Source organism: Rattus norvegicus, chromosome 4, assembly GCF_036323735.1.
Source record: "Rattus norvegicus strain BN/NHsdMcwi chromosome 4, GRCr8, whole genome shotgun sequence".
Lineage (NCBI taxonomy): Eukaryota > Metazoa > Chordata > Mammalia > Rodentia > Muridae > Rattus > Rattus norvegicus.
Window position 1 is genome coordinate 129,534,605 of NC_086022.1, and position 25,455 is coordinate 129,560,059.

Sequence of the window (25,455 nt, forward strand, 5' to 3'; positions counted from 1 at the left end):
CTAGGATGAAAAAAGAAAAAGTACATTTCATTGATGTTTTGACCTTGGTCCAAGGGGAATGGGTAGATATAGGGCTTACGCAGTCCTGTTGACACACTTAGGGATGTTATATAGCTCTCCAATAGAAATTTCTCAAGGTATTCAAACTGCAGTAATGAATGTCTGGGTGGGGAGAAGGATGTAGCAAGAAAGTGCCCCAAAAGAAGATGAAGAACGGACAAGAGCTAATGGCTTATGGTGGTTAGGCTTTGAATATGATGAGGATTTATGGTTTCAATTAGTGCCGGAGAGCAATTTTCCAAAGCTATTAGCAGGCGACTGGCATTCTCCAGGATGGCTCATTTGTGTATTGTGCAAGATTAGCTGGGCCTTTTAGCTGTTTACAAACACACACAGTAGCAGTGGTTTTCGTTCAACTGTGGACATGGCTGTGGCATTACATATTCAAAGCTGTTTAGCCCAGATGAAGGCTGGCCCTTTGGTTTCTTATTACTCCTGTGGGAGCAAAGTAAAACTCAATTTTACAACATATTCTTCAGTTTAAACACACACACACACACACACACACACACACACACACACACGCGTGCGCGCGCGCACAGAGAGAGAGAGAGAGAAACACAGAGAGAGACAGAGAGACAGAGACAGAGACCAGAGACAACAGTCGCTCTACTTGTACTAAACTCTGACATATATATATATATATATATATATATATGTATATATGTATCAGACTTCTTGTTCTGACTTCCAAACTAAAGTAATTAGATATCTATTCCTATGATTGAAGAGATGCTCAGGAGGTAAGAGTGGCAGCAGCTGATGCAGAGGATAGAGTATATATATATATATATATATATATATATATATATATATATGTATATGTATATATGTATATATATACATATATATGTATATATATGTATATATATACATATTCCCAACACAGATATCCTCCCCATTTAACATAGTCTGTCATATTTAAAATTCTTAAATGCCTCAAATACCCCATGTTGTGTTGCCTAGAATACAAATTAATTTTTAAAATCTCTCTACTGGATTGTTTTGCATTGAAACTCATACATCTTTATGTCAGGAAATGCCTATTTCCCCCTCCTAAAGCCTTTGGGGGCATTATTTGTATGGTGCAAACATCCTCACGTAGGTTCGAACCCTGGCTGAAGCACCTGCCAATGTAATAGAGAACAATAGTCACAGGGCATTGAAAGCTGCGCCTGTTTTTCTCCACATTGAGACCCAGGAAAGATACTCTATCACTTTGACCCTGCAGACCTTGAACACTGAGACAATTCCCGCACAGGGAAGCAAGGGAACAAGATCCTTTCCCAAAGCAGTGCTGGCAGGTCTGCAGGATGCCGGGCTCTTTGTGCAGGATGCTGCACTCATCAGAAGAGAACAGTTACTTACCTAAGACACTTGGTCCATGTGGCTATTTAGTGTCTAATGTTCTGACTGCTGAAGTAGAGTGATTAAGAGATATCTCTTCCTATGTTTAAGGAGATGGCTCAGCAGGTAAGAGTGGCAACTGCTGCAGAGGACAGAGTTCAGCTCCCAGGTCCCACACTAGGCAGCTCACAGCCACCTGTGACTTCAGCTCTAGGAAATCTGACCCTCTCATCTGACCTCTGTGGGCACTGCCCTGAAAGAAACACACACACACACACACACACACACACACACAAACACACACACACATGCACACAAACATGCACACGCACACACGAACACACACACACACACAAACACACACACACACACACAAACACACACATACAAACACACACACACACCTTAATAAAGAGAAGTATTCAGGGCTAAAGAGATGACTCAGCGGATAAGAGCACTGGTTACCCTTCCAAACAACCTAGGCCCAGTCTCTAGAGGCCGTATAGCCGCTCACAATAATCTGTTCCTGGGGTCCACTGCTCTCTTCTAGCCTCCTTAGGCGCCAGACACTCATAAGATGCACAGACACATATGCACACAAAATATTTATAAACACACAATAATAGTTTTTAAAGAGAAAAATATTCATTTCATTATTTTGCTCATTTTTCATAACCAAATGTCCTTCCCATTTGAAAACATACATTTTTAATAAAAACATGTATATCCCCTAAATCAGACAAATATGTCAACCTTTTATCATTTGGAATGACTTCTGTGTCTGACTTAGACTCTGGGGTAAAAAGCAGATGCTTCAGGGTCTGCTCATTTTGACCTAACCTGTTCTACTGAGGACACTTGAAGCTGAGCATCCTTCTACTTCTTGGTCAAGAAAGATTATGGTATGTCATTGCCTTCTTGTTAAATATTTTACCAGTTCATAAATAAATTCAGTAAGCTAAGGTATTTATACAAATAAGATCTCAAAAGGAAATTTGCTTTTAGTTTTGTAAAAATCCTAAGGCAAGGATACCCACATGGTCTGTCTCCATGGCATGAAGGAGAGGGTGTGACTTCCTAAGCCCTGCAATGCCCCTGAGACAAACATGGCTCCAGATGCTGCAGCTGTAAGGACGTGTGGGACTCTAACCTTTCCCTTCCCTTCACTACATGGGAAGTGAATGTCCTCTGGGTTTTATGTCTGCTCCTAGTGACATCATCCAGACCCTTGAGCACTGGATGATGAGAGATTGAGAGTCATCAGGAACTGAGGAACTGGTGTTGGTGATAGCTGCAAGCAGGCAGCTATAGAGTTAATGTGAGTCTAAGGATTGATGACATGGGAATTGACCAATCAGATGACTACTCATAAAATGAGTTTGGTCTATAGACAAGATATTGCTATATTGGCAAATGCTAGCTGAATATTATCTCTTGAGTTGGGTAAATGTTGGATAAATTTATTAAACTAATTGGAATCATGTCTTTCAATCTTGCCAGAGGGGGAATTAAAGAGCATGTTCCTCCCTGAAGATTTGTAAGGCAAGTTAATGGTCACTGTGGAAAGGGAAGGATATTTTCTCCAGTAGTGTAACAACTGGTAGAGACTCCATGCTCCTATAAATAATCTCTTATTCAAGGTCTTATGAGAAATGATAATATGCAATGGGTCACCAAAACAAAATAAAACATGTATCAAACTATCACTATTAAATGCATTATTATGTATAATCAGGATCAGATCATGCATAATATAATCTAATCTACTATAACCCCTGAATTCAGAGATGTTAAAAAATATAAAATTGTGTAAAATACATGTGAGATATATATCTCAAATACTGGAATGAAAACAACAGATGTTTACAGATGTTATATAAATAAATAGATGGTAAAAAATGATGATGATAGGCAGATAACAGAGATATAGACACAAGTATGTGCATATATATTAACAGAGAAGTTAATAAAAAATAATAGCTTGACATCGTAAGTGTAAATCCATGCTTCAGCAAACTGTCACCAATGAGGAGAGAAGTCTTGATCCAGAAACTCAGATTGGTTATAATAGAAAGGTTATCAGTTTTCTGGTACTTCTAGCCCTTGAATGTGCCAGATAATTGAGATCCCAGGTGTGGTGTTTTGAATAGACTCAAATGTTTGAATAGATTCATATTTTTAAATGTCTAGCCCATAGGGAGTAGTACTATAAGGAGGCATGGCCTTGTTGAAGGAAGTGTATCACTGTGGGGTCAGGATTTGAGGTCTATTGAGTCCAGTGTAGCACACAGTCTCTTTCTGCTACCTGTAAAATCAAGATGTAAATTTCTCCAATTCTCCAACACTATGTGGGCCTGCACACTACATGCTTCCTGCCATGACAATGATGGACCTCTGAAACTGTAAGCCAGTCCCAAATTAATATATTCCTTTATAAAAGTTGCTATGGTGATGGTGTCTCTTCACAGAAATGAAACCCTAACTAAAACACCAGAGAAAGCTTTTTGGTAAAGAGGACATGGTAGCGTACAGTTGAAAGCCTGTTGGCCAACAAACATGGGAATGGTGAGTTCATCTGGGCTTTGGGTCAGTGTCATCATATCTGCTTCGGGAGCCTTCACTCAAGTCTACTAATAACAGATAACGTTACCCTGCTTATAAAGTCAATTACTTGGACCAATGTCCTAGAGTGTCCATGTTATTGCCTCTGCTAAGTTCAAGGAATGTCTGGGCCATGCAACACCCATTAAAGACTGTGAAGAAGTAAGGAAGGCAGGGAGCCGTGGTTGCTCTGGAGAGTTCAGAAGTGAAGCAGAGTAAATACAAGACAGAAAATGAGACAAAGAAGCTACAACTCACAGATGCCCCAAACCATTCCTTTTTTTTAAATTCTTTATTATTATTATTATTAACTTGAGTATTTCTTATTTACATTTCAAGTGTTATTCCCTTTCCCGGTTTCCGGGCCAACATCCCCCTAACTCCTCCCCCCTCCCCTTCTTTATGGGTGTTCCCCTCCCCACCCTCCCCCCATTGCCGCCCTCCCCCGAACAGTCTAGTTCACTGGGGGTTCAGTCTTAGCAGGACCCAGGGCTTCCCCTTCCACTGGTGCTCTTACTAGGATATTCATTGCTACCTATGAGGTCAGAGTCCAGGGTCAGTCCATGTATAGTCTTTAGGTAGTGGCTTAGTCCCTGGAAGCTCTGGTTGCTTGGCATTGTTGTACCTATGGGGTCTCGAGTCCCTTCAAGCTCTTCCAGTTCTTTCTCCGATTCCTTCAACGGGGGTCCTGTTCCAAACCATTACTTTGTAACCACAAGGCTAAAGTCCCTTGAGCACAGGACTGTCACAATACAATACCAGTGCTGGGGCATAATTTGATCTAACCCTTTACCTCATACAGCATCCTCTTTGCCTCTGGTCTTGGCAGTAGTGATTGAAGCCTTCAGAGAAAAGAAGGTCAGATAGGGGTCCAAAAGATAAACTATGAAGATAGTCACCAGCTGTAGTAAAGCACCATTAGTTGGGGGTTTCTACCCTACATTAGATCAGTCAGTTCCCAAGTGAAAGACACAAAACATTTATATTTATAATAAGCCTTAAAAGACCTAAAGCTGGGCAGCTATCAACCGTCTATGCTATTTTGTGTCCTTCCATGTTACCATCACAGAGGTATCACTTGTCATGTTCTGCCTGGGCTGTTCCTACTTTAACTGACCAGCCCTCCTAGCCATGCTCTCAAAAACTACTTCCCTATAGCATCTTCTTCCCCTCTCTCAAGTTCTTCTTTCTTTTCCCTCTGCAACCCCCAATCAGGTAACTCAAAACCTATCTACTTCTAATCCCTGCAGTAATTTGCTGTAGCCTTTTTTTATTCAACCAATAGTTTTAAAGTGAGGGGCAAGGGTTGCAAAACAAAACCTGGTAAACATGAGGATTCACTTGTAGACAACTAGCCCTTAAGGTACAGAATTTAGCATTATAGTACATAGCAACAGACCAAACCTCAGCAATCAGCCTGTTTCTTTCATACTATGAAAGTTTGGATTATGGCTACGGAAATAATTGAATTAGTCAATGGGAAGCTCAGAGTGGTGTGTATATAAGATTAACTCTACTATGTAGTACAAATGCCAAAACAGTTACAAATCTGGCTGCTCTAAGGTAATAGAAGTAAGGCAGACCAAGAACCATGACTGGAGACATTCAAACCAATGTTGCTGTGCTCCTCTAGTGTCTGACCAATCCCAGAATTGGTTGCTTTATTTCATTTAAAGTTCTTGGCCAGGAATGAGAGTACATGAATGTAATCAGTCATAGTAATTGGGAGGGCAAGGCAGGATTGTGAGTTTGAGACCAGCTTTCTCTAAAGAGTTCGAGACTCTCCTGGACTACAATAAAGGTTTGTCTTACACACTAAAACAACAAATAAATAAATAGGAACACTATTTATGCAGCCTATAGGATGCTAAATTTCTTGAACACTAAAGAAAAACTGCTTTATAGTTTCCTTTTCTAATACTTCTGAGAAAATGATTGATGTTCAGAGCCTCTCATAGTCCAAATATGACAGAAGAAACTAAAGTAGCAAGGGGCTAAGTATCCCTTTGGTAGTGGAGACTGCAAACTGTCTCAAAGAAATGCCTCTCTGGCCGGACAGATTGCCCCCTCCTAGTGTCACAGCCTGATGCTGCTCTAAATGAGTAACCTTTGCTGAGATGTGGAAGATAGGGGAGTTAAAAATGTTCTTTGACTTAAAAACGTTTATATTTCTTTATTATATGTATCAATTTCTGATAAATTATGCTTCCCGATGCAGTAGCATTATAATTTATGAGGTCTTGTAGGTCTCTGTGACATATGCAGAGGACACTAACTCATATGCGGTTGCTACAGAGTCTTTATACGAGCTCCTAAGCTACCGTAATGGCATCCATAAAAAAGCTAAACGGAGCTGAAATCTACTGTGTGCACTCTGAATTTCAATACACAGGCAACAGGAGGCCACCTACCCATGCAAATTAGCTTTAAAAATCAAGCAGTTAATATTCAGGCAAATAATACACCGTTTTAATAATTAATTTAATTCCCTCAAAAAAGGATGGCTAGGAGCTGGTTACCAGGAGGTTTAAGAAATAGTTATTTTTATTAGATTCAACATCAAATGAGAGCCTACTGTTTAAAATGAGACAAAGGATGATGTAGATTTTTAATAACCTGCTTAATTATGCTGATAATGAATTCAAGAAACTTAATGACAAACCTGTGACAGTGGTGAAATAATCAAGTTAAAGGGAAGATTCCAAATGGAAAATGCAGATGACAGCTAAGGTAAATGAGAAAAGACAAATGGGGAAAGAAAAGATGGCCAGAATTTAATAAAGATCTTCCTGGATTCTTCATAAAAATTTCTTTTCATTATTTTGTTATAGTTAGGTGTTATAATAGAGATAAAAAGGAACTAACTAAACAAAAGAAATGTAGTGAGAGAATCTGTTTTGGGTAAAAGTGTGTTTAAAGGAAAGAGGAATGTAGGTAGGAAAAGAATATCCGTTTGATAGGAAGGAATAAGATAGAGATAGTCAGATCGGCTTCTAGATTCTGCCTGGCTCCATCCAAGGAACTCCGTCAAATTCTATCCCACGTTCTGCTGTACATGGAACCAAAGATAAACTTGATATTCTTTAAGGTCTCTTAGAGCTGAAATACTGTGAGCCTATTCTCTCTCTCTCTCTCTCTCTCTCTCTCTCTCTCTCTCTCTCACACACACACACACACACACACACACCCCACATTTTCTTTCTTTTAGGGTTCCTTCATCATAGGCATAAGGAAAAATCTGGAGTTGATTCAGGGTGTTTTAAAGCCCATATTAAATGGAATGGAATCGCTGAAAATTTAAAACCTGGTATTTAGGGTCCTCGAGTGTTCAAATAAGGAGAGGTGCCATTCGTAACCTGGGAAATAGTACTAACAACAATCCAGCAAAATACCCCAAATCAGGGCAGGGGTTTAGTCACGTGATGAGCTCAGTGTATTTGAACACATTGAAGAAGAAGCCAACTGGAGATTCTCTGAAGGTGCAGGTGTAGGCGTGTCATACAGAGTCTTTGCTACAGCAAGAGCTGGGAGCCAGTGGTATACTCGTGACATGTGTGGAAACAATCTTTCAGGAAATCTCTGTACTAATTTCCACAATGGCTGTACTAGTTCACTTGTTTATAGTTGGTGGGTGAGGCATCCCTCTTTTGCACTGTTTCTTGGCCAGCGTTTCTTGGCACTTGTCTTCTCCAACTAAGCCATTCTGATTGGGGGAAGATAGGATCTCAGAGTGGCTTTCATTTGCACATTCCTAACAGCTAGGATTACTGATCATTAAAGAGAAGTATTTATTGGCCATTTGTGATTGTTCTTCCGAGAACTGTCTTTCCACTCTTTAGACCACTTATTGGTGAACAATTTTGTTTCTTTGGTGTTAGGGTTTTGCTGCTCTTTGTGTATTAAGGATATCAATTCCCTTTCTGTGATGTAACTAGCAAAGATTTTCTCCCTTACCATAGGCCATCTGTTCAATCTACTGAGATTTTCTTGTGTTGTCCAGCAGCTTTGCAATTTCATTTGTGACCATTGAGCACATGTTGAAAGGATTCTGCATCCTACCACAAAGACGTGTTTATTGATGCATTTTATATTCACGATAGCAATAGACAGTAACCACCCTACATGAATGGATAATAGAAATGTGCATGTTTACACAATAGCTTTGACTTGACTGCCAAAAAATTGAACATATAAAATCTGTGATAAAAGGAATTGATTTGGAAAATATTATGTAAGGTGACCCCAGGAAGACAATATTGCATGCGTTCTCTCATACATGGACCCTAATATTAATGTTTGTATTCGTGTAAACAAGGGGGTGTAAGAGTGGGCACAGGCTATGAAATTAGGAGAACACGGAGAACAGTAAGGGGTATTGAGAAAGAAATGGGGAGGGCAAAAGGACATATGTGACTAGAAAGAAGGCCATGGGGTGAGATACAAGAGAATACAGTTGGGGTGGAAAGAAAGGAAGGGAAGAACAACACTAAAAATTACTGGAAAATGCCACCATAAAAGCTTAATACTTTGTGTACTAATAAAAGAAGAAAGAAAATGGGTGGATGGAAAAGAGACTTTGAGAAGATATACCTTGATTAGATCTCACCCACGCTGGCCCCAACCACACCCTACATTAGACCTACAGGTCAGCATCTCTAACCTCCTCTCAAAGGTGAGGAAATTGTGGTTCAGGAACTCCACCCATGGTGACATCTGGACATCTTCCCTTTTTATTTTACTCTTTCCACTGTTTTATCGTAACTAAAAATCTGTGCATGGCTCTTCCTTCCCAGGCCCCTTTCTTTTTTTTTTTTTTTTTTTTTTTTTTTTTTTTTTTTTTATTAACTTGAGTGTTTCTTATTTACATTTTGAGTGTTATTCCCTTTCCCGGTTTCCGGGCAAGCATCCCCCTAATCCCTCCCCCTCCCCTTCTTTATGGGTGTTCCCCTCCCCATCCTCCCCCCATTGCCGCCCTCCCCCCAGGCCCCTTTCTATTGAGAACAAGTTCTGGTGTTGGAGGAGAGCTTGCATGTAGACTCTCAGAGAAGACAGTGTGGCTGGCGGAAGTACTCAGTGCTGAGATATACCTGACCAGAAGAAAAGCCTCCAGCTACCCACCTTGAACAGCTAGACAGTATGTAGAGGTCGATGTTTATATTATTACATCTCATCTGTATTTGAGTCTTCCCAGCCCAATATTTCCATTTTCCCACAATCTTTTTTCTATTATTGTCTTTCCATTTTCATTAGGTGCCTGTCACCAGACTTCTCTGTGGTCAGAATTCCAATATCTCACGTAATTCTCTACCTTTTTCTTATTGTCCTGTCCAGTTCCTTCTTCCTGTCATGTAAACATCAACATTGGAAGGCTGGGATGCTTGAAGCCATTCATAGACATATACATGTACACAGCTGTTCTCAGAAACATGGCTGATGGATTCTGAATTTACGGGGAGAAGAGCTCCATGTAAGTCAGATAATTGTATAGCAAATACCACAATAATCTGGAGTCTCTGCTAAGGTCCCCAAGACCCAGACGGTCCCCATGGAAACAGGACTTTGCTGCTATAGCTAATTTAGAACTCTGTTTAGTAAATATTAGGTAATTGCATATCTTTTATTTCCACTGTTCTTGCTATTACAGTAAAAACCCAAGTTGCAAAGACAGAATGAAAAAGAGGTACGCTATTGATCATGAATGATGGGTGAAATGCTTTCCAGAAGCCCCAGGCAGCAAGGAAAGAGGCTAAAAGGAGACTATAATCAGTGAAGGCTTTAAAAATAAACAAGAAGCAAAACCAGCCAACACTGAAGAAGCAAGCTTCTCTGTAGATTTGTCGCTTGCTAATGGAATTGCACTCCAGTTAACTCCTTATAACCTGTGCATACTTCCTCTGTACTGAGTATCAAGATTCTTTTCTGTACAAGACTTGGCCAGATGCTAGCCTGAGTTGCATAGGAGAGAGTCTTGAAAGCAGAGAACAAAATCTTGAGTGAAGAGTTAAGCATAGTAGTTTCCACCCTTTACACAGGGGTACCATCTTATAAACCCAGGGCCTACCTGCAACTATTGGTAGGCTCTATACTACAGTTTCCCCATGTACATATGTCCACGTGTGTACTCTTGTCTTTGGCTCAATGGCTCTTCCTTTTTAGTCAAGTATTTGTCACTGCGGTTATAACCGCAAACCTTGCACAGATTCTCAGTCTTGTTTTGCACTTTCTGTTCTCGCTGCAGATCCTTGCAGCCTCAGTCTTTTCAGACTTCCCTAATACCATAACAGTTATAACTTATGAGGCTATGGAGTGACTGATATGAAAGGTAGCACATAACATGCTGGACAAAGGAACACTCGTGGATAAGATGGGTCACAGACAGCATGTGATTTCATCATGAGAATCGTCTAATTAAAAACTTATTAACTGCTTATTTCTATAATTTCTACTTACTATTGTCAGACAGCAGTTGACCAAGAGTAATTGAAAACTCAGAAAACAGAACAGCAGAAAAACAGAAACATCTCATGATGTTGTTGATGACATCCAAAGGGACTAAGCAGATCCAGAGTCCAGAAGATTAAGCTTCTTTGGCTTAGCCCCTGAAAAAGAAAAGGAGAAACAGGTGGCAAAAAGCAAGTGATAGCATCTGATGTGTCCTCAGCATCTAGTTCCGAATTTACTATTTCAGACATCATTTCTTCTCATCATTACAACCATCATACGAGTTAAATACCAATTTGTCATACAAATCTCTTCAGAGAGGTGAAGAAGGGGCACACTCCAGAAAGAGGTCCAGTAAGATTAAAGGCTTAGCAGTGGGATTAGTGTGGTGGGAAGAAAAAGGCAGGTATTTGATGCTGATGGGCAAAGTTGTGGAGTCACCAGTGGTCAAGTGGGAAGAAAACAGATGCTAAGGTAAGTGGTTAACTTTATTCTATCAGAGTGATATTACACACAGTGGCAGGATCTGTTTTATATTTTGGTAATAAAGGTAGCATTTTGGACATGGAAGCAGATAGGATCTACCCTGTAACAGTAGCTGGCTCTAGACTTACTATGTAGCACAGGTTTGCCTTGAGTTCATGACCCTTTTCCCTCTGCCTACTAAGTGCTGCGACAGGCCCCATTTCTAGCAGTGATTCCTTTGTGGATAGCACAATTGGTAAGGATAAAATTCTAATCTAGTTAACTTTACCCTTTTCTATTTTAGACATGTATTATACCCCTGCTATTTCAAGATATTACAAGAACGGTAGACATTACTCATTGTCTGCCCAGTATCAGCTCTCTTAGTCTGGCCTAACAATATCATGATTTTGTTTTTCAGGCAACAGTTTTTCCAGCTAAAATAAGTTCCTTCCCAAGACTCAGTAAGATATTTGTGGGTGCTACTGGATGGTGTTTTCAGGAAAGCTTTCAAAACCTTTTAGTTTTATACAAATGACCATTTAGGGCACTTCCTAGAAAAACAATTTTGTGACCAAAAATTAGACTATCATCCTACTACTGAAGTAGCCATTGTGACCTTTCATAATGTCCTACCCAAAGGTGAAGAGAAACATCGAGAAGAGATGGAGAGAGGGATTGAGTTGTTCACTCTTGATTCAGATCTTCCTTGTTTTTCTGGTTTTTGTTTTATCATCTAAAAGAGGGTAATGCATAGCAATTCACATAATTACAGAAAAAAGAACTTGACCATAGATAAGAAGAGTTCCAGTCATAACCTATGCTACAGGGAAAATACAAGAAGGATGGGAAGAAAGAGGAGAAAAAGAAGAGGAGTAGAAGAGGAAGAGAAGGAGAAAAAGAAGAAGAGGGAGAAAACTAAAGAAGAAATTAATAGAACTTTTGTTTTACTTGAAAATCTTCCCTCCAATTTAGTTGGGGCATTTTTGATTTTGGTTTTTGGTTTGGGGTTTTGTTTGTTTGTTTCATTTTGAGTGTTGTAGAAAAGATTATTTGAAACCTAGAACCCGATTGGAAGATAACAGTATAAAGATTACCAGTGTTTGCTTAAAAAGAAAAAAAAAGAAAAGAAATTCAGTAAAACAAACCAAAAGTTGCTGAAAAAAAAAAGAATAAAACCAAAACAGTCCTTGTCTGTTATTTACTTGAAAGAACATTAAAAATGACCATAGAGAAAGTTCAAAGTTTAAAAATAGACCTGACTCCTGAAATATATATATATATATATATATATATATATATATATATATATATATATATATATATAACTGTTTCCTTCAGCTAACCTCATCTAAATGGCTGTCAGGTATAAATGGGCAAAGCATCCTGAGAAGATCACACATCCCTATATCCTGATCTGTGAATATATCAGGAGAATTTTTCTTTGCAAGGTATTTAGTTTCAATTCTATAGTTGTGCTAAAATATCCTGACAGCAAGCAAAATAGAAAAGAAAGGCTTATTTTAGCTCAAATTCCAGGGTATAGTCCATCACCACAGAGAACTCACACTTGAGACACCTGTTCACATCACACCTACAGTGAAGACAGAGAAATGCAAGCAGAATAACTTTCTTGCTCAACTTGATTTCACTCTCCACTCTTACAGTTCGGAATCCCTTGCCTAGGGAATTGTGCTGCCCATATTGGACTGGGTCTTCTTATGTCAATTAACTTAATTAAAACAATCCCTACAGATCCACAGGGCAATCCTATATAGAAAGTCCCTTTTTAAAACTCTCTTCCTAGGTGATTCTAGGTTGTGTCAAGTGACAATTAAAGCTTATTCTCACACTATTCTTTCCTGCTATCAATGTTAGCACTTCTATATGCCCACAAGGACTCATTGTCAGAAACTTCTATTAGCATATCAGCAAAGCAAATTTCAATTCAAACAAACAAACAAACAACCCTCCTCCAACTCTCCCAAATCCATGGGTGACCTACCAGTGCTGAGTTGATTATCATCCAAAAACTCATATCCAACTGTGTCCAAAGTCTGGGACAGCTATGCAAATCTGGCAGAATAATTTTTTTTTCTGGTCAGAATTCATCTCAAAAATCACCCATCCTATGAAGAAATCCTAACAGAACAGAACACTCTGGAAAGAACTGATCTCCATATTTGAGTTAGAAGTTGCCAAGACTTTTTCCCTTTCCAAATAGTTAGTTCGGATTGTTTGTTTTTGTTCTCAATGGAAATTAAAACTGCACTGCTTCTCACTATTTGTGTAACTAAACTTTATAAGCTGGGGCTGATCTTTAACTCAGAAGTTTGATCTGTCCATCAAATAATTACAGAAGGTTCTTGATTGGTCCTTTTGAAGACATGAATCAGTTTATTCATTTACTCTCTCTCTCTCTCTCTCTCTCTCTGTTTGTGTGTGTGTGTGTGTGTGTGTGTGTGTGTGTATGGGTGTGTGTGTTTGTGGGTGTGTGTGCACAAATGTATGAAGATGCACATGTACGTGGTGCACACGAAGGCCAAAGCAGAGCATCAGATGTTCTCCATTAGCACTCTGCCTTATTCCCTCAAAACAAGATTTTTCACTGATGTGGAGTGTGCTGTTTTTCTGCTAGGCTGGTAGCCAGCAGATCCTCCTGTCCCCTCAACACCAATCACTGGGCTGTATAGGTTCAAAGGGATTCACTCAGCTTGATGTGTAGGTACAGCAAGCTTTCTTACCAACTGAGCTATGTCCCCAATTCTTATTGACTGAGCCACATCTCCAACTTATAAGTGGATAATTCATTATAATGTTTCTTCCCAGGGAGAATCTTGGCAATCTTAAGACATCTAACTGATTGGGCTTTGAGGTCACCATAGACAATACAATACCTCTTTGACAATGGGCTGAATGTGTGTCCTTGTTCGTGTTGGAGTAGAGGAAGAGTGTGCTGTTCAATAATGGCATCTTTGATAATCACTTAGGAACCTCTATGTTTGCCTGCTTGGTTGTCCGTCTGAAAACGAGATGCTACAGTACTTTAAGACATTACCCAAGGTATGAGAGGATTTCTATCAGGGGAGTTTAATGGATATCGCCATCAAGTTTCACTAGCACTGCCCATAAAGATCGGTTAGTTACTTGGGAACTGCTCAGCAGTTTTTCCTGAGCCATTGGTTACCTCTGTGCAAAGAGAACTGGGTGGGTGGCCAGCTTGCAATAAACTCATATACTTTGCCTGTTAGCCTTTGTTGGCGAGAAGGCCGAGACTTCAATCTAAAGGAATGACCCAGTGGATAAAGCACTGGCCACATAAGAATAAGGAACTGAATTCAGGTCCCTAGAACCCATGAGAAGCTGGATGTCAGTAGATCCTGTCTACAACCTCAGGGCACCTACAAGAAGATAGAGGAGGAAACAGGAGAGTTCTTGGAAGCTCAGGGATCTGCTAGTCTCGTGCATATACTGCCTGATGACAATAGGAGACCGGATCCCAAATCAGGAGTAGAGTCATGATACTTGGTTGAGATTGTTCTCTCTCTCTCTCTCTACACACACACACACACACACACACACACACACACACACACACACACACACACACACACAACCTGGGACTTCAATAAAACTTCTTGCAATCTCATGCTTCTCACGGTAGCTGCACAATGTTGAGGAAAATGGGGGAGGGGCCACACTGCTTACTCCCAGTCCAAGGCATACATACAGTTGAGGAAAACCTGATGATCAACAGGGAAGCTATCCAGCAGTTCTTAAAAAGACAGAGGACAATTCCTCAATGCTCAGAACAAACCTTCATATTTCTCATTTCAAAACCTGAGGCAGTCCTTTGTATCAAGCACAGAAATGCTTTTAACTTGGCACGAGTCCAGGTGCTTCCAGGCCCATCAACTCAGTGGTGAAATTAGCACCCAGGACACAGGCACCAAACTGGAAATTTCACTGGATTACAGAGACCGAGGACAGCTTCCTCTTCCAGACACTCACTATGCAGCTCTTTCAACTTGTGGCATCTTGGAACTCCAATGGGACGGGATGCCCTGGTGCTCATTCATAGGCAGTTGGGCCTCAATATGAATAGAGGCAGGGGTGAAATATGCACATATCCTGGGTAAAAAAATAAGGACATAAATTTCCTAGCATCGCCTCCAATCTCTGTGTTACTGATCTTGAAGCTGCCACTGCTGTCAAGAAAAGTCCTTTTGTTTGTTTACCGACAAATAAATCTGCCAGAAGAGCACAACTGTAAATTACTGTTGCATTTCTGATGGAAAGCTGCCACATAATTTAAATTCCAACAGCTCCTCTGGGCCCCATATTTCTTATTTGTGACTTGCTGCCTCATAAGCCAAGTGCATTGTACTATCATTTTAATAAATAGTTTTTGAGTGACGGCCATTTTTCTTTGTGTCCAAATGCCATCTGTTTATTTATTTATTCTCTCTCTTTCCTGTCAGATCTTGAGAACCAATAAAGGGCTTTGAAAAGTCATTCTATTTCAACAGTAGCTGACATGTTTCAACAGCCAATAAACCAAATGACCAAATGGAATGATGTCTTCTAAACACACGTAGGCAGGAGAGTGAGAAATGGTTTGGGTTTGTCTATTCAGCTAAGAGAAATGGTGTCACACACTACTCTTGCTTAGCCTCTTAGCTGCGGGTAAACATCTTTGAGAAAATTGGTTGTCTTGAGTCTTCTCATCAGCCAAGTATTTCCCCATAATGGTAGATAATTACCTAGTATATTTGGGCAAATGGAGCTCATCTTAGAATGGCAATGGTACTTAGCTACGGATTGAGGGCAATTGGATTCACCATCCAAGCTATGAAGAAATGGATATCATGCGACTTTTAATCTTGTATGAAACAAAAAGATTAAACTGTCAATATTCTGATGAGCAGCCGTGACGAGCCAGGAGATGGAGTTTCCCTCTCGGAGCAGCTTCTAATGATATGTATGCAAGGAATAGATTTTTCCCCCATAACGCATGTAATGAGAATACAGAACAAAATGTTCTCTTTGAATTCATGACATGCCCAAGTAATAAAGGAAGAGAGGAGAAAGCCCTTGCTATTTATTTGCAGGAGAAAGCTTCATCTAGGTTATACTGTAGAGAAATTAGTTTTTAATCTAAGTGACTAGATGAGATTTTGACCCTGAGCTGTTTTGTTTTTTACTTGACCTGCAAGAATTTATGCAGAAATCAGACTGTAATGCTGAGAAACTCAACAGGCATGGCTTTATGATTTTTTTTATTAATTCCCCAATGTCTCATATTGTCACAGAAAATTGGCCCTTTTAAAAGTCCACCTTGTGAGAATTTGGTTTTATAAAACATAATCAGCAGGTGCTAAAAGGAATTTTGGGTAGGAAGATATTTTTTTAAACATTCAAGGAGTTAGAGATATTGATGGGAGAGGGATGGTTCTCTGCTGACTTATATAAAACACATACCCACAGTACTATATTGTAAACGACTGTGAGAGAGCTCCCTACCCGCTTCCAGCCCTTCAGAGTGAAGGATGGACCACACAATGAAGATGTGAAAGAAAGCCTTTCATCATGTCTGCTGGTTACTTTTCCACAACAAAGGTTCTTTGTCACATCAACTGAACACACGGAAGAAATTATTTTGGAAAGACGATATTTCCCTTTTGTTTTTAAAAAACAATTGTTGATATCAACATTATCTACCTAGCAGATAGAGTCATGTAACACAGTAATCTGTAGTCATGATGCAGTAAGAGAGTAAAGAAGGCACAAAACAAAGGGATTATGTCAGCTTGTGTTTCAGCACCACTCGCTACTCTGTGACATAGAGACGTGGTCTGTACAGGCTAGCAAGAGGCATCTGCGTGGATGCTTAAGCCAGGAACAGGGGTCATCGTCACTTCCCTTTGTTAGCTTTCATCCAACCTCTAAACCACCAACTGTCAATTTTCTCTTCCAGCAAATAGCCCTGGATTGTCACTTCTTTATAGCTCCACTCTAGCTCAGACAGTCACCTAGGATTGCCCTTTCTCCTTTTCCCTTTTCTCACTCTCTCTTTCGTTTTTCTTTTTGGCTACCAAAATCTTTTATTCTGTTTGAAAAATGTAACAAAGTAAAATATAAGATAGGATAAAAATGATTACATTAATTTTTGGACAGGATGAACTAACAGAAGGAAAAGAAGCCAAGAGAAGGAGAAGGCATAAAAATGAGAGACCTATGTGTTCACACACTCTGGAATCCCATAAAAACAGTCAGCTGGAAGCCACAATATTAATGCAGAGAACCTGGTGTAGCCTGTGCAGACCCTGTGCGTACTGTTTCAGTCTCTATAAGTTCATATGAGCTTCATTCATGTTGATTTACAGGCTCTTGTTTGCTTGGTGTCCTCCCTCCCCTCTGGCTTTTCCACTCTTTCTGCCTTTTCCATGGGGTTCCCTGATCTCTGAAAGGAGAAATTTGATGGAAACGTCCCATATAGGGATGGGTATTCCAAGATCTCTTACTCTCTGGGTAGTCTTATTGCGGGTCTCTGTATTTCTTCCCTTCTGCCTCAAGGGGAAATTTCTCTAATGATGGCTGAATAAAACACTGACCATCCATGAGCATAGCAGAATGTCATTAGGAGTCATTTTATCACTAAGTTTTTTTAAGGCCAATATTTTTAGTTTTGCCTTAGGTTGTTAGGCCACCTAGTCTCAGATTCTTTGTCACTCAAGCAGTGTCGAGAATGTGTTCCATCTCATGGAGCGGGCCATACATCAAATCAGACATTGGTTGGTTATTAACACAAGCTTTGTGCCACCATTGCCCTAGCTTATCTTGCAGGCAGTACGAGGACTGCAGATAAGGGTTTCATGGTGGACTTGGTGTTTATATTTCTCTTTGGATAGTGTGAAGAATACTTTCCTGGACCAAAGATGCTGGATCATAGGAATGAAGACCCTATGTAGAATGCCTGGTATCCTGGAACTCTATCTGTACATCAAGCTGGCCTTGAACTTACAGAAATCTGCCTGCCCCGCCTCTCAACTGTTGGGATTAAAAGTGCCACCATTGCCCAGGTGCCTAGTTTCTTAAAGTACAAATTTTAAGGTTCTTGCTCTCCACACTTGACATCTTTTAAATTGTCTTCAACAAAGTACAAGAACAGTCAGATCATATTGATCTAACTTCTAAAAACCTTCTATGGTTCACTCTTGCATTTAGAATAAATCCATGCACTGAAAGTCAGAGCCACCCATCTCTGGCCTGATTCCTGTTTCTGTCCTATCTTATTTCTCAGGAGAAATCTAACTTAAAGGCATCCTTCAGAATCTACAAGGGATTGATTTCAGGACCTCCTGGATACTGCTACCCAGAAATTCAAGTTCCTTATATAAACAATTGTGTTTCTGTATAGCCTCTACATTCCTTTCCATACACTCTGATCACTTCTAGATGGCTTATATATAGTAATATAATCTGAGTCCTACTTGAGGAGTCTACAGAACAATGAAAAGGCCACTATTCAGGTTTTTCTCCCTTCATATTTTTGATTCAGTTGTTGACTCTGTAAATAAAGAGCTTCGGTTTTGCAGTCAGCTATATTTTGGGAGGCCCTTCTTTGATCTTTGCCCATCTCTTTATGACAATGCCGACACCCCAAGGTAAAGAAAGTGTCTGCCTCAATTGCTAACATATCTAACTTCTATAAGTCCTCCATAAATATTTCTTAAATGAATTCATGAACACATTGCAGTGAAGCTTTTATAGACAGGGACTGTGGGAACACAAAGAAGAAGATTGGTTTCAGGGAAAACTAAATTTGATTTGTTTTCATGTTCCAGAAACATGGGTTTTCTTTTTCTATACCTAAAAAAGTAAAAAAAAAAAGAGTTTTTACATACTGCACTCATAAAGCTTGCTCCAACTGTCTATATATACACAGGCTTTTAATTTGTGATTTGCTGAGGCAGTTTTTCCCCTCTGGGAGTAAATTAAACCTTGCTGAAATTAGTGTTATCTCTTTGGAACCTCTTAAGTGACAATGATAGGATAGTTGTCAATTCACCCTCAAGTGCTATCTACTGCTTCACAAAACAAGTTACAATAAGCTTGTAAATGGTGAATGTGTTACAGACTGATGTTATTGGAGTCTCTTATAAAATCATGATACAATGAGATAGCTGGAACAATTATTTTATATCAGTATGTAAGAAAATCAGATTTCATGGTCACGTATTTTAAACGAACAAAATATTTTACCATGTCTTGATCTTATAACTGTAAATACTGTCTTTTTACTAGGCATTGCCTAGAGAAAATCCAGGAAACATAAAAAAATGGCCAATGATCGCTTGTCCATATCACACTGACATTGTTTCCCAATATACATGTATTATATTCCTTATAGTTGAAAACTGAAAAATTTAGTTAGCATGAACATATGGATGGATAGAATTCAAACTTTGTGTATTTTTTAAGGTACAAACCACCTAAGTTAGAAGAAATCTGTTGAACTCAATGACTATTACAACAGTCTTGTCTGGAATTATACGTGATTTATTGGTTCTTGTAAACATAGCCAAACCAGAAGTGAAGGCCTTTTTCTTTCCCATAAGCTAGCAGTGCTGAACTAACTAACCGGACCAACTAAGTCAGTCTATTTAGGCTAAGTACTGGGTTGGGGAGTTACCAGGTAGAAGGTACTACCCTCCTCCATTCCTGCCCACCCAACAACCCACACTGAAGTGTTTTCCAGAGGATATACAGAGTGTCCTGGGCAGCCAAGGAAAGGTCTCTCTGCTTCATCAATGATGTGAGTCTCTGAGTTACTGGACATAGTCACACATGAGTGTGAGCTATGCATCTGAGGTCAATGGAACAGCTCTGTTTTCACATATTATATCGCAGTAAGGAAGAAGTCCTAGGCAATTGGAATTAATATGGTAAGACTGTTAAATCCTGGACTTACGTGGCTAAAGAGAAGAGTACAGACAGCATGAAGTCTATATTTCTAGACTCAGAATATCCTTCGGCTTGTCCCTAAAAAGAAAGGGCATGTGAGTCTTGGCTGGTGGGTTTCATTCAGACAGAACAGAAACAGTACACATGAAAGATTTAAGATAGGGACCATAGATGAGAGAGGACATGTGATATGTGTCTTTCTGGATCTAGGATGCATCACTCAATATAGTCCTTTCTAGGGCCAGCATATATCAGCAAGTTTCATGATTTCATTTCTCTTCATCCCTCAATAGTATTCCATCGTGTATAGTACCACATTTTCATTAGACCTGTATCTTTTGAAGGACATGTATGCCTTTTCCTTGTCATAACTATTGTGAATAACACTGGAACGAACATGACGGACCTAGTACCTATGGATTAGGGTGCTGAGTCCTTTGGGCATGTCAAGAAGTGGTATATATAGTGGATTAATTTTCAATTTTTTGATTCTTCTATTTTCCAGAGTAACTACATAATTTTACATCCCCACAAACAGTGAATGAGGGCTCCCCATTTCCCTACAACCTCCTCAGAATTTGTTGTTCTTTCATTGGTCTTAGCCATTCTAACTAGGGAGAGAGGAAATCTTAGAGTTATTTTAATTGAACCTTTTTTTTGAGATTTTTTTTGCCATTTTACTTCTTCCACTGGAGAACTCTTTGGTCCCTAGCCCATTGTTAACTGGATCAGTTGTTTCCTATTGTATTTGGACTTCTTTATATATTCTGAATATTAACTACCTGTCAGGTGTATAGCTGGCAAAGATCTTCTCACATTTGTTATTTCTCTCTACACGTAGTTTCCTTAGCTACACAGGAGTCTTCTTGTTTATGGGGCCCCACTTGTCAATTGTTGGCTTTAATTCTTGTGCAAACAGAATCCTGTTCAGAAAGTTTTTCCATATTTTACAGGGAAAATCACACCTTATTTTGTAGGAATTTGCTTAAGTTTCATTTGGAAGTTTAGGCATTTTGGGCTTCAGATTGATACCTTTGATCCATTTGAAGTTAATGTGAAATGAGATAGATATGAATGTCATTTTATTCTGCATGTGGACATGTTGTTCCTCACACCATTTATTTAAGACACCTTCTTCTCCATTGTGGATGTGTTTGGATTTTATTTTTGTTCTTTTTTCAAATAACAAATGGTTGTAGTTATGTGTATTAAGATTCAAGCCTTCTGTTTCACTACATTTGTCTACATGTCTGGGTTTTTTTGAAACAGCATCATATTGGTTTTTATTACTGTAGCTCTAAAATATATCTTGAAGTCTGAAATGGTGATTCCTCTTGTATTATTAGTTTGTTCTCCCGCCTCAGAATTGTGTGAGCTATCTGTTGAATCTTAGGACTTCTTCATATTTCTGTGAAGAATATTGGGGGCACTTTGATGGAGACTGCACTGAGTCTGTGCATTGCCTTTGGTAGGATGGTCAATTTTTACAACATTAATTCTACCAATCTACAAGCACAGGGTGTCTTTTCATTTTCTAGTATTTTCCCCAATTTGTTTCTTCAGAAATTCAAAGTCTTTCCTACAGAAGACTTTTCCTCCTTGCTTAAGTTTATTCTAAGATATTCCATTGTCTTTGTGCCATGGTGCAAAGGGGGTGTGTTATGAGGACATGTAGGAGAAGCTGGAGTGAGGGAACATGGGAGGGGCTGGAAAGAGGAAAGGATGGGGGCCAGTCATGTAATTTTAATTAAAATGTATTCTTAGAAGGTAAGCCTTAGATAATTCTTAGAAGATAGTCTAGTCTACAGGAAGTTACTTTTACACAAACAAACAAGCAAACAGAATAACTAACTAAATGAATAAGTAAATAAATAAATCTTCAAGGCCAGAGACAAGAGAGAAGGCGTCCCAGTACCCACATTGTACAGCTCACAACCATCTGTGACTCCAGTTTCAAGGTACCTGATGACTTCTTGTAGCTTCTGCAGACACTGCACATATGTAGTGCACTTACATACATGCCAAATAAAAACATTATAAAAATAAATAAGACTTTATAAAAGTATTTTAAAACCTCCGTCCCTATGGGACATTTCACCCTCTGAATATATGAACAAGGCCTGTGTGTAAGAAGTGCTCATTCAACAGTAGATATTTTACTACCCTATGTATAGTTATTATCAGTGGGGTAAGAGCCCAGTAATTTCCATGCATTATGCTAACTTTTCTGTAGGTTACTAATGGAACCAAGAGTGGCTCAGAAACTAAGTCCATTCACATGCTTGTTTGGTCTGCTAAGTATTTAAGATATACTGAAGTGGTTACCACATCTACGCACAACGCGGTTATCTATACAAATCCAACCTCCACCTCCGTTTGAAAACGTAGGAGTTGTGGCAGTCCTGCACACATAGATTTAAAAAGGAGACAACTGTGGAGATGAGGATGCAGGCTGTGATACCTCCAATACATATCCTTCAGGGACCGACCTGGAGTTTTATCTGAATGCAGAGAGTAACAACAGAAACAAGATATGTAGTCAACCATTACCCCATACACAAAGAAGTTCCTAATCTAGCCAAGAAGAACACGAGATGCCCAGTTACATCTGGACTTCACAGCAAAATGCAGCATTTGGGAGACAGTCAATATCAGCTCTTCTTGTTGCTCTGAGATTGAGATGTATGGGCATCAATTGTTGTCTTAGTTAAGGTTCCTATTGCTGTGAAGAGATACCTGTCAACTCTTATAAGGAAATATTTCATTGGAGATGGCTTACAGTTCAGAGGTTAGGTTCATTGTCATCATGGAGAGAGGCATGGCAGCATATAGGTAGACATGGTGCTGGAGAGGAAGCAAAGACTTCTACATCTGGATCAGCAGGCATCAGGAAGAAAGTGTGACACTGGACATAACTTGAGCATCTTAGACTTTAAAGCCCATCCACAGTGACACACAGGAAAGCCACACCTATTCCAACAACACCATTCTTCCTAATAGTTGCCACACTCTATGAGCCCACAGAGGCCATCGTCATTCAATATGGAGGCCATCGTCATTCAATCCACAGCCCATGTTTTGGCTGCATTCCTATTTCCTGATAAATCCAGTGCTTAAAACCCAGTCCACTCGAGTGATACCTATAAACATTTTAATTGAGCAGGGATGCGGGGGTATAAAAATGACTGAGTTATTAATAACAGGAAATGGAACCATGGCAAGAGGAAAAATGAACAGAAAGGGATGGTTCCAGCTGGCCCCTAGCTGTACTCTGGTCCCAGGAGTCTACTTATTAGCATAAATGACAAAGAGCTTTGGGCTTCCGTCACAGGAAAGGGACAGAATTTTTTTTATTTATGTCAGATATTTGTAGTGAGTGACTCCCACTCCTGAGAGTGACCTTCCAGGCAAGGCTCACTTTCTTTGGTAAAATTCCCCAAAGAACTTAGTCATCTACCAGTCCCACCACATATAGCATATAGTGAATGACTCATTGTAGGAAAGGGTATCTTGAGCAGGAAAGTATTTACTATAGACACCCGAGTAAGAGCGAGCCAAGTGAGAGCACCCTCAGATCCTCCTCACCAAGGCTGCATGTGGTTTGAATGGCTCCCTAAAGCAATTCCTCAAACTCAGTCTTGTGAGGCTTCTGCAGTCTGGGTTAATTATACACCACGAACACAGCCTGACACTACCTCCTGTTGTACATTTCTTAACAATCTACATACAACCTTTGTCCATGAGTCAATCTAATTAAATCGAGCAAGCATTTACTAGGTGTAAGTCATGATAACACATCATAATGGATTGCTTCATCTTCTCGGGCACTCTGGGTCTGAGCAGGTGAAGTTCCCTTTCCTTCCCTTCCCAAATTACTGAGCAGGGCAAAAGTACAATGTGCCAATCCTGCGAATAGCCTGCAGAGCCCCATGGAAGTTAATGCATTTCTCCAGTCACCAAGGTGAAGAGTGATACCAGAACTTAGCAACAAACCTCCTGATGCTTTCTCTCACTCCCAGTAAGTATGCATCACAAGTATTCATAAGTGGGCACTTAGAGATGGATAATGCACATGCCAAGTATAGGAAAGATCTTTTAAAAGCAAATTTATCCAACAAGTTTTCTTTGAAATGTAATTTTAAACAACTAAATGCTCAACAAGTTGCAAAGATAGCATAGAGATGTCTCTTCCCTCGGTGCCATTCTTCATAAGTATTGAGTGACATCCAAATAGGAAAAGAGACACTGGAGAGATGCTTGACTATAGTTCCATGCCACTTGTCATATGTGTGGAGGTATATATGACCATTACCACTATAAATGGTGATATATGTCACCATTATATCACAAATATAAATTTTCTATCTATAAAGCGATAGAAAATTATTCCAAGGTCACAAAGTCTCCCCATGATAGCTCGATTATTCTCACAACCTATCAACCCTAACTCCTAGAAAGCATGGACATCCTCTTCACTTTGTAACTCTAAGATGAACAGAAGCACACACGCCCCGCCATTGGAAGAGACTGGGTGCATTCAGGGTGGTATGACTGTAGATGCCCTACCGTCTGTGCTCTATTCTGTGATACGGAGTGGCTCACAGCAGCTCAGAGATATTCTGATTGGTTCACAGGGTATTCATCTGCTATTTTTCAATTTTATTACTTTCTAACAGATTAATCTACTCATTATCCCTCTTTTTGTTTTCTTGCTTGCTTAGAGTTTAATGCTCTCTCATTTTTTCCAGCTTCCTATAGTGGAAGATTAAAGATTTGAGGCATTTAATTTATTCTACTCCCACAAACTAATTAGGGGTCTATTTGCTAATATAAGAAGATGGAGAGATTTTCCCTTCTAATTGAAGAATACAATTCTGGGGCTTCAATTGTTTTAGTTTTTTGAGATTTTGGGGTTTGGGGCACAGATTATAGTCCACGGGTGTAGGTGTTCTATAATTGGGTGGACAAAATAAGTCCCGTGAGTCCTTGCATTCTGAGGTGATTGCTTGTGAAGAACGTTCCACATTGATTTCTTTCAGCCGGTGGTAAACAGTCTACACACTTGTTTCTTCTTATACGGTTGTTTTATCCACTGTAGAAAGAAGGATGAAGTTCTCACCTGTAACTCGTGACTGTCTATCTGGTCCCCCAGGTCTATTAGATCTTGTGTTACATATTCTGTTCTTATGATGTATGGGCCATACATGCCTATGATCTTATGATCTCTATGCCTGACAATTTTCCTTGAATTAAACCACATTGTATCTGATATTTCTACATTGATTCCTGCTTTCTTTTGTGTGTTTTACAGTAGGATTATTATTATATAAATGACATGGCATAGCCTTCACCCTTTCAAAGTGTCCAAATTGAGTCAGTTTTAGTATGGTCGTAGAATCACACCATCCACCTCTACCTGCTTTTAAAACATCACAACCGTTTGGTTACTCATAGTCTTTCTTCAGTCTGGCTCTTAGCAGTTACTACTCTACTTCCTGTCCCTGTGAATATGCCAACTCTGCTTTTAACTTTCCAAGGAGACTGGAACCAAGCAATACATAACCATTCTTGACC